Source organism: Theobroma cacao, chromosome 6, assembly GCF_000208745.1.
Source record: "Theobroma cacao cultivar B97-61/B2 chromosome 6, Criollo_cocoa_genome_V2, whole genome shotgun sequence".
NCBI classification, from domain to species: domain Eukaryota; kingdom Viridiplantae; phylum Streptophyta; class Magnoliopsida; order Malvales; family Malvaceae; genus Theobroma; species Theobroma cacao.
The window spans coordinates 6,494,594-6,502,068 of NC_030855.1; the positions used below are offsets into that span (position 1 = coordinate 6,494,594).

Genomic DNA, 7,475 nt, shown 5'->3' on the forward strand with positions numbered 1-7,475 from the left:
CCACTAAAACTTTGGAAAAGTCTAGAAATTTCATGGAAGACATGGATAAGTGAAGAGGATTGAGTGGTAGAAAAATAAAGTTAAAAAAATAGCTAGAAAAAAATAAAATAATAATATTTTATTAAGCCTATTAAAAGGCTTGAAAATTCCAGAATTCTTCATTGGGAGGGTCAGCCAAAACCAGCAGGAGAGAGAGAGAAATAAGAACAAACCCTAGAGTGAGAAAATTCAAAGAAAAAGTGTGATTTTTCAAGGAATCAAGTGTTTAAAGGTATGATTTTTCAAGCTTAGCTTAAGATTTATCATTTCCATGCATTTCTTCTTATTTTCCATGGTTAAATTACGTGTTTTGATGATGGATTCAAATCTGATCATATGAGTTTAGAGAGAAAAAGTTGTTAGATTAATTTGATTTTGAACTATGTTAGTGTTTAGTGTTAGTTTAGTATGTTTATGAGTAAAACAACAAGAAAAATATTCATTTTCTCCATGAATTTCTCTAGGTCGAATATAGCCAATGGTGTGTGAGGATGAGGTTGACTTTATTTTAAGAGAATTAGATGGAAAAATGATGAATTATGAGGTTGGAAATTTAATGGGAATTTTTGGTGCAAAAAAATTGAAATTTTTACCCACTAGGGGTAAAAGCGTAATTTGTGGTCCGAACTGATAAATTGGACCACATTCACAGTCATTGAGGTATTGTGGATATAATTGGATAATTGAAATTGAAATGGATGGAATTGGAGTTGAATTGGAGATTTTAGAAATTTACACCGTGTATAGGCGAGTTAGGTCGGACACTGTGATTAAGCGATTGTCCAAACATTTCACACCCTATCTAGTGCATACGCATGGATAAGAGCCTGAAATAATATATATTGATTTGACACAAATTATTGAATTTTTTGTGTCATGTATTGTGGATAGGTGGTGAGCTATCTGATACGGGTAAAAGACTACACCCGAGGACCGAGAATAGGAGTATATCTACTCCTAGTACAGTGAGTAAACTTACTATCGTCTTAATTATCTAGAGTAGATTTATTTAATTGTGTGATTTTATGAAAAAATGGTTTAATTGGAAAATTATTGTGTTTTATGGGAAAATGAGATTTTATAAAATAATTTTATAAAATTTTTGAAAATTTAATAATGATTTCAAAAATAGAGTAATTGGAGACCTATACTATGATTGTGTTGTTTATCCATGATTTTACATTAAATGGCTTATGATAAATGTGGGTATGACTGGTTATTTTTATGATTTAAAGAATATGTGAACTGCTTTGATTTGCCTTGAATGTGTTAAGTGAGCCATGTCATACTATTGTGATTTTATTGGTTGGTGGATTATAAAGTGGGCACTGCAGTGACGGGGGTTCCGTGGGCCAGCCTAATTAGAGGGGCACGGTTCCCAATTATTGAGCTTACCTCGATTGGAGAGGCGCGTAGGATAACTCCCGAGGTAGGATTTGAGTACACTTCACGCTGGCCACCACGTGAAATTGGGACTCAGCCAACGCCAAGGAACGGCTGTGTTGTCAGAGGTGAAATGTGTTTGTGTGTGTGACAATAAACAGCCTTGGCGGTCTCGGTAAGATGCTTTCGCGAGGTATCCCCGAGAATGGATTTTTGGCAAGGGCCAAGTTTTTGAAAAGTGCATAAGCCATGTTGAGTAATTAGATGAAATCCAATTATTTATATGGGTTGGGATGAATTATTTTAATTGTCTCCTATTACTCGGCTTTAGATTATTTTGATGATGTTTGTCTACTCACTAGGATTTTATAATCTCACCCCTTCTTCCTATACATTTTTCAGGCTTAGAATAGGCAGTAGACTGTCAATTGCATCGAGAAGTAAATTTCGGAGTTGCATCCTAGAAAGCAAAGTTATAGACTTAAACCTTCTCAGTTATTTGGGGGCTCACGTGTCTTTGTAATTTAAATTGCATACTCAAGTTTTCTATATTACAGTATGTATAAATTTATTTTTTTTTGTTTTTATGTGCAGAAAATTAATTTTTTGATGTTTCAAAAAATATATATGTTTTACATTAAATAGATTATTTTAATTAATATTTTATTTTATTTTTATATTCAAAAAAAAAGAAAAAGAGAGAGGAATGGAAAAACTGGTACAAAAGCCTTGCGAGGTCTCGAAAGGCATTCGAGGGAAGAATGTCTGTCAAGGCTTCGCGGCGGTTGTCACGGGCTCGATGGGAGTTCCGGGTCTTGACAATGGAAGATAGAGAGTTGAGCCATAATTAATCATAAGTTATCATAAGCCCTAAATAATTTAGTGTTTCTTTTAAATTTGAGCATTTGTTTTGTGCATTAATTGTTTCATTGTCGTTATTTTATTGTTTTTATTAATTGTGGGGAATTTAAGATAAAAGGATGCGAGATTGCCCATCGAAGGTTGGTACGCTCTTTTACACACATGACACATTCTACATTCATGCATATGCCTTTGACCTGGGCTCTATCCTTTATTAGGAGGGAGTTTAGTATCTACGCTCTTATGAGGTGATAACCTCCGCATGGGCTAGTGAACACTCCCACTCAAATTGAACCTAATCCGTTTAAAGCCTGTAATTGGTGAAGACCAAAGTACCTTACTAGTCTGAGTGGATGACAACGAGGAACAATTTAGGAATCGTTAGGCTCATTCAAAACCAAACCCAACATATAGAATGCTATAAGTACCCTATCCTTAGGTAGAGCTTCACCCATGTGTTAAAGAGTATGACCTTGAATTAGGCACACATGAAGGAACTCCTTTTACACCCTCTACTTTAAGTTCCTCATCAAAAATAATAAGAATCATGGAGTAGATTACGTTTGACGACATGATAAATACCCATGACAATAATTACCGTTTTTATTTCTAATGCAAGTTAATTCACCATACTGACTTGAATATTTTTTTCTTTTCTCTCATTTTCTTTCTTTCATTTGTCATTTCATATGCACTAATTTGCATCCGTCGTGTTGCATATAGGGAAATATTGGCTATACAACAACTATTGACTGAAGGAATCTTGATTACATCCATGGCATCGTCGTTAGCTAGCTCGCTCAATAGGTATAAGAACGAATATGAGGTCAAACTACAAATGAAACAAGCTCAACCAAACGAAAGGGATTCTTTGGCCAAGGGGCATATCTCAACCCTTCCAATAAAGGTTCACCTTGATCTCAAACGAAATGACGTTTTAGAGATGAAAGGTATGTGGAAGCAATGGAGGCCCAATAGTCGAGACAATTTCTATAACAGGTATGGGCACATTGCTTGGCTTCTCTATGTACATGTGGACGATCAGCTACTTAAGGCAATCACTCAGTTTTGAGATCCTTCTTACTAATGTTTCGTTTTCAATGAAGTAGATATGACATTGACAATAGAAGAGTATTCATCAATGCTTCATATAGACCAGATGCAACCAAACAAGTTATACTAGAGAGCTTAAAAGACAGGGTGATATCACCACTAAAGAGGTTAATCAAAACTTGAAAAAGAAGGGAGATATCGTGACTCCTATGGACTTTCTTGAACAATTATATTAAGAAACACATGGAAGATGAACAGGGTCATTTTGCCTTTGTCTTGGCAATAGATGAGGTAGTGGTCTTTCCAAAAATCTTAGGATATATTGAAGTCTCAATCATAGATTTCTTCGACCAAGTAACAAGGAACATCAATCCAGCGCCTACCATTATAGTCGAGACATTGAGGTTGTTGAACTATTGCTATCGGAAGGGTGAAGGACGTTTCATTAGGTGTGCCCAACTTCTCACCATATGGATAAAGAGCCATTTTGAGTGCAAAGTTAATAGATTCCGAAAGCCTTTCCTCTCATCAAGTTATCTTATTTGTGAATTATGTGAAAGAGAATGGCCAGCCTACAAGAAAAAAGAAGAATGGATTGCAAGACTCAGGAGGCTTATAAGTGTGAAGATGACCTGAAGGGCTCCCTAGATGCCTAAGATGTAAGTGGTGTACAAGTGTGGGGACAAACCATGGGCACCGCTAAAGGGACCTTGGGGAGTGATTAGCTATACTCCAATAATGGTACAGAGGTAATTCGAATTTGAGTAATTTGTACTAATGACACACAGGCTTAACCAACTAGAGTTCACATACAGAGAGTCGGACACCGTTAAGAAGATCCCAGATATCATTCAAGCATGGAAAAAAACAAGTATGGTGGATCAGGGAAGGTTCATTGACGAGGTCACTACTAGATATTTAGCCTTGCATGCCCAAAGAGTAAAAGATGTCATATGTCCTCCAGAAAGTGCATCCAAATTCCTTGTTGGTCCAAAGCCTCAAGATGTTTTCTTGGAAAGTGAGCTGGCTAGAAAGACGCTTGAGATTGAAATGATGAATATGAAACATAGATACGAAGCTGAACTAGAAGAAGTAAAGAAAGAAGCATCGAAAAAAGTTCGAAAAGCTTTTTATAAACGAAATGAGTGGAAAAACAGGTTTGAAAGTTCAAATGCAACATGTTCATCTTTTATTGTCAAGAGTCAAGGAATGCAAATTGCTAATAATAGCTTGTAAAACAAGATACAACTGCAGAAACGAATCATAGAAGAACTCAAGAGTGATTGCAACTTAATTGAGGTAGTCATAGAGGTTATAAAGAGTAATATAAAGCAAACAAGCAAGAATACTTCCGAATGCGACAAGTGAGAGACTTGTATGAGTAAGACCTCCGAAAGAAACAATTTGAAATGGAATGGATATTGATGCAAATGAGGGAGGTTGCTTTCAAAGCAAAGGAAATGGCAAACAAGACTGAAGAGCTTAGGAAAAAGATTCTTCCAAAAAATGAGCTTAATGAGCGCCTAATAGGTCATCTTAAGAGAGTACGGGACCAATATGATTAAGTTGGCTTTTTTCTTTTAAAACCAATGATGCAAATGGGGATGTAATTGGATGCTCAACTTTTATGAATCAGGATTTATTATGACAATTATTGTTGGATGGCCAATATTTTTCACTCGCATCACATTTGCATAATTTGCTCCATAAAAGCATATAAAAAGCATAACAATTTAACTCTTGTCATTATCAGTTTCTAATTGTTTGAAAACAAATAAAAAAATATAATTAAATAAATAAAAAAACTTGAAAATCTTACCTTTTTTATCACATTCATAAAATAAAAATGCACCTAATTTATGTTTATGGTTATAAAAGGTTTCCAAAATAGCTCGACCACCTAAGCCTCACGACCAGCACACTTATAATACTCGTCAACAAGTAAGAAGCATAAAGGAAGAGAAAAAAGATTGAATGGATAAGATGGAAAAAAGTCAAGAAGAAATGAAAGAACAATTAGCAAAAATGATGGAATTAATGATGAGTTTGAGTAAAGGGAAGGGAGTAGCTGAAGAGCTTGATCCACCAGAAAACCCACAATACATCGGCAACTTAAGAGATGATCGACCTTATCTCCTAGGGTTCACTCCACCTTATGCCCAAACTTTTCAAAAGGTTCACCCACAAGTGACACCACACGTTGCCAAGTTCCCTCATGCTTATTACAATGTACCACCCTCAATAAGTCATCAATCGATTCATGGGCAATTTGGGTTGAATTCAGGAGCAAATCCCATTGAATCAATACACGTCCTAGATCTAGACAACCCAAGAGAGCAAGAAAAGTTAAAAAAGAGTTCATCACAAACATAGAAAAATGAGAAAGTTAAGAAGAAGTATGATTTGTTGGAAGAACGCCTTCGTGCTATTGAAGGTGTTGATAGGTTCAGTACCATGGATGCAACCAAACTATGCTTAGTGCCTGATGTAGTGATCCTTACCAAGTTCAAGGCTCCAAAATTTGAAAAATATGAAGGAACAAAGTGTCCAATGACACTCATTACTATGTATTGTCAAAAGATGGCTGCAAAGTCTCATGATGACAAGCTATTGATCTATTTTTCCAAGATAGTCTGATTGGGTCAACTACCCGATGGTATGTACAGCTAAATCATAGCCGTGTTAAGACCTAGAAAGATCTATCGAGAGCCTTCGTAGCACAATATAAACATGTGGTTGAATTAGCTCCTGATCAGTTGTCATTACAAACCATGGAAAAAAAAAACCAAAATAAGAGTTTCAAGGAGTACACCCAAAGATAGAGAGATAAGACAATGCAAGTTCAGCCACCTTTCACTGATAAACAAATGACTGTATTCTTTATAAACACACTCTGAGCTTCATTCCATGAACGATTGATTGACAATGCCACAAAAAACTTTGCAAATTTGGTCTTATTTGGAGAGATAATAAAAGGAGCTATCAAAAATGAAAAATTTGAAGGGAATGAAGCTACTAGCTTGAAAAAAGGGAATATGTTTAAAAAAAAGGAAAGAGACGTACAAGTAGTCACTTATGACAAGCAACAAACCCAAAGCTTCAGCCCATACCACCCATACCCTCCGTATCAACCTTTCTAAATGAACATAGGTAACATCACGTATTATTCATATGTTTACCAACCTGCCCCACAGCCAACATTTCATACCAATGTTTTCCCACAAGCCCAACACCAATACCTGCAACTTTAACTAATAACTTTAGTAATGGTCAAAAAGGACCTAAAACTATCCCAAAGAAACCCAAGTTTGATCCTATTTCAATTTAATACACTACGTTGTTGCCACAACTCATAGAAATTGACTCTTTGCTCGAACCCATTTGGAACCACTCTGACCTCCTTTTCCAAAATGGTATAACCAAAATGCGTATTGTGATTACCATTTTAGAGTTTAGAGACATTCCACGAAAAATTGTATTGCATTGAAACATAAGGTCCAATCACTCATCAAGGTAGGACTCATAAAATTCGCTAAAAAGGAAGGTTCGAATGTTGTTGGAAACCCTCTGCTTGATCATGCAAGGCCGACAGTAAATGTTATACATGATGAATGAATCGTAAAGCGAAAAGAAGCATTGAGGAGGTCCAATCACCAATGGGTATAGTGTTTGATGCTTTACTTAAAATCAATGCCATTATTCCAGAATCAACAAATGCCATAATGGGGCACAATCCTAATCGTTTTTGCAAATTTCATATGGATGCCAATGGACATTCCATTCAAAGTTCTGATGATTTTCGTCGCAAATTGCAAGAGTTGATGAATTTGTTAATAATCGAATTTTATGTAGAAGATGAAATGGATTTAGTTGGAGCCATTAATGAAGATCCCCTAATTGAAAAGGTGCCAAATTCGCTTAGCACAAGTAAACCCAGACCTCTTATTATCTTTTATGAAGAAGAAAAAGGTCCAACGACCAACAAGCTTCATGGTATTGTTGGAACTGGAATCACCATTGAAATTCCTATTCCATTCCCATAAATTTTTGTATGCATAAAACTATTTGCAGAAACATCAAACTATAATATAATATTTGTCCTCTTACTTTACTTTCTTAGCCTAATTGCTTATTTCAAT

At 35.7% G+C, this 7,475-nt stretch overlaps 1 long non-coding RNA gene across 1 annotated transcript; it reads left to right on the top strand.

Annotated features, from left to right (window-relative positions):
- On the top strand, positions 230 to 1,397 carry LOC108662578. Its single transcript, XR_001928465.1, has 3 exons — positions 230 to 271; positions 931 to 1,004; positions 1,362 to 1,397. It is a non-coding gene; the product is annotated as an uncharacterized LOC108662578 (long non-coding RNA).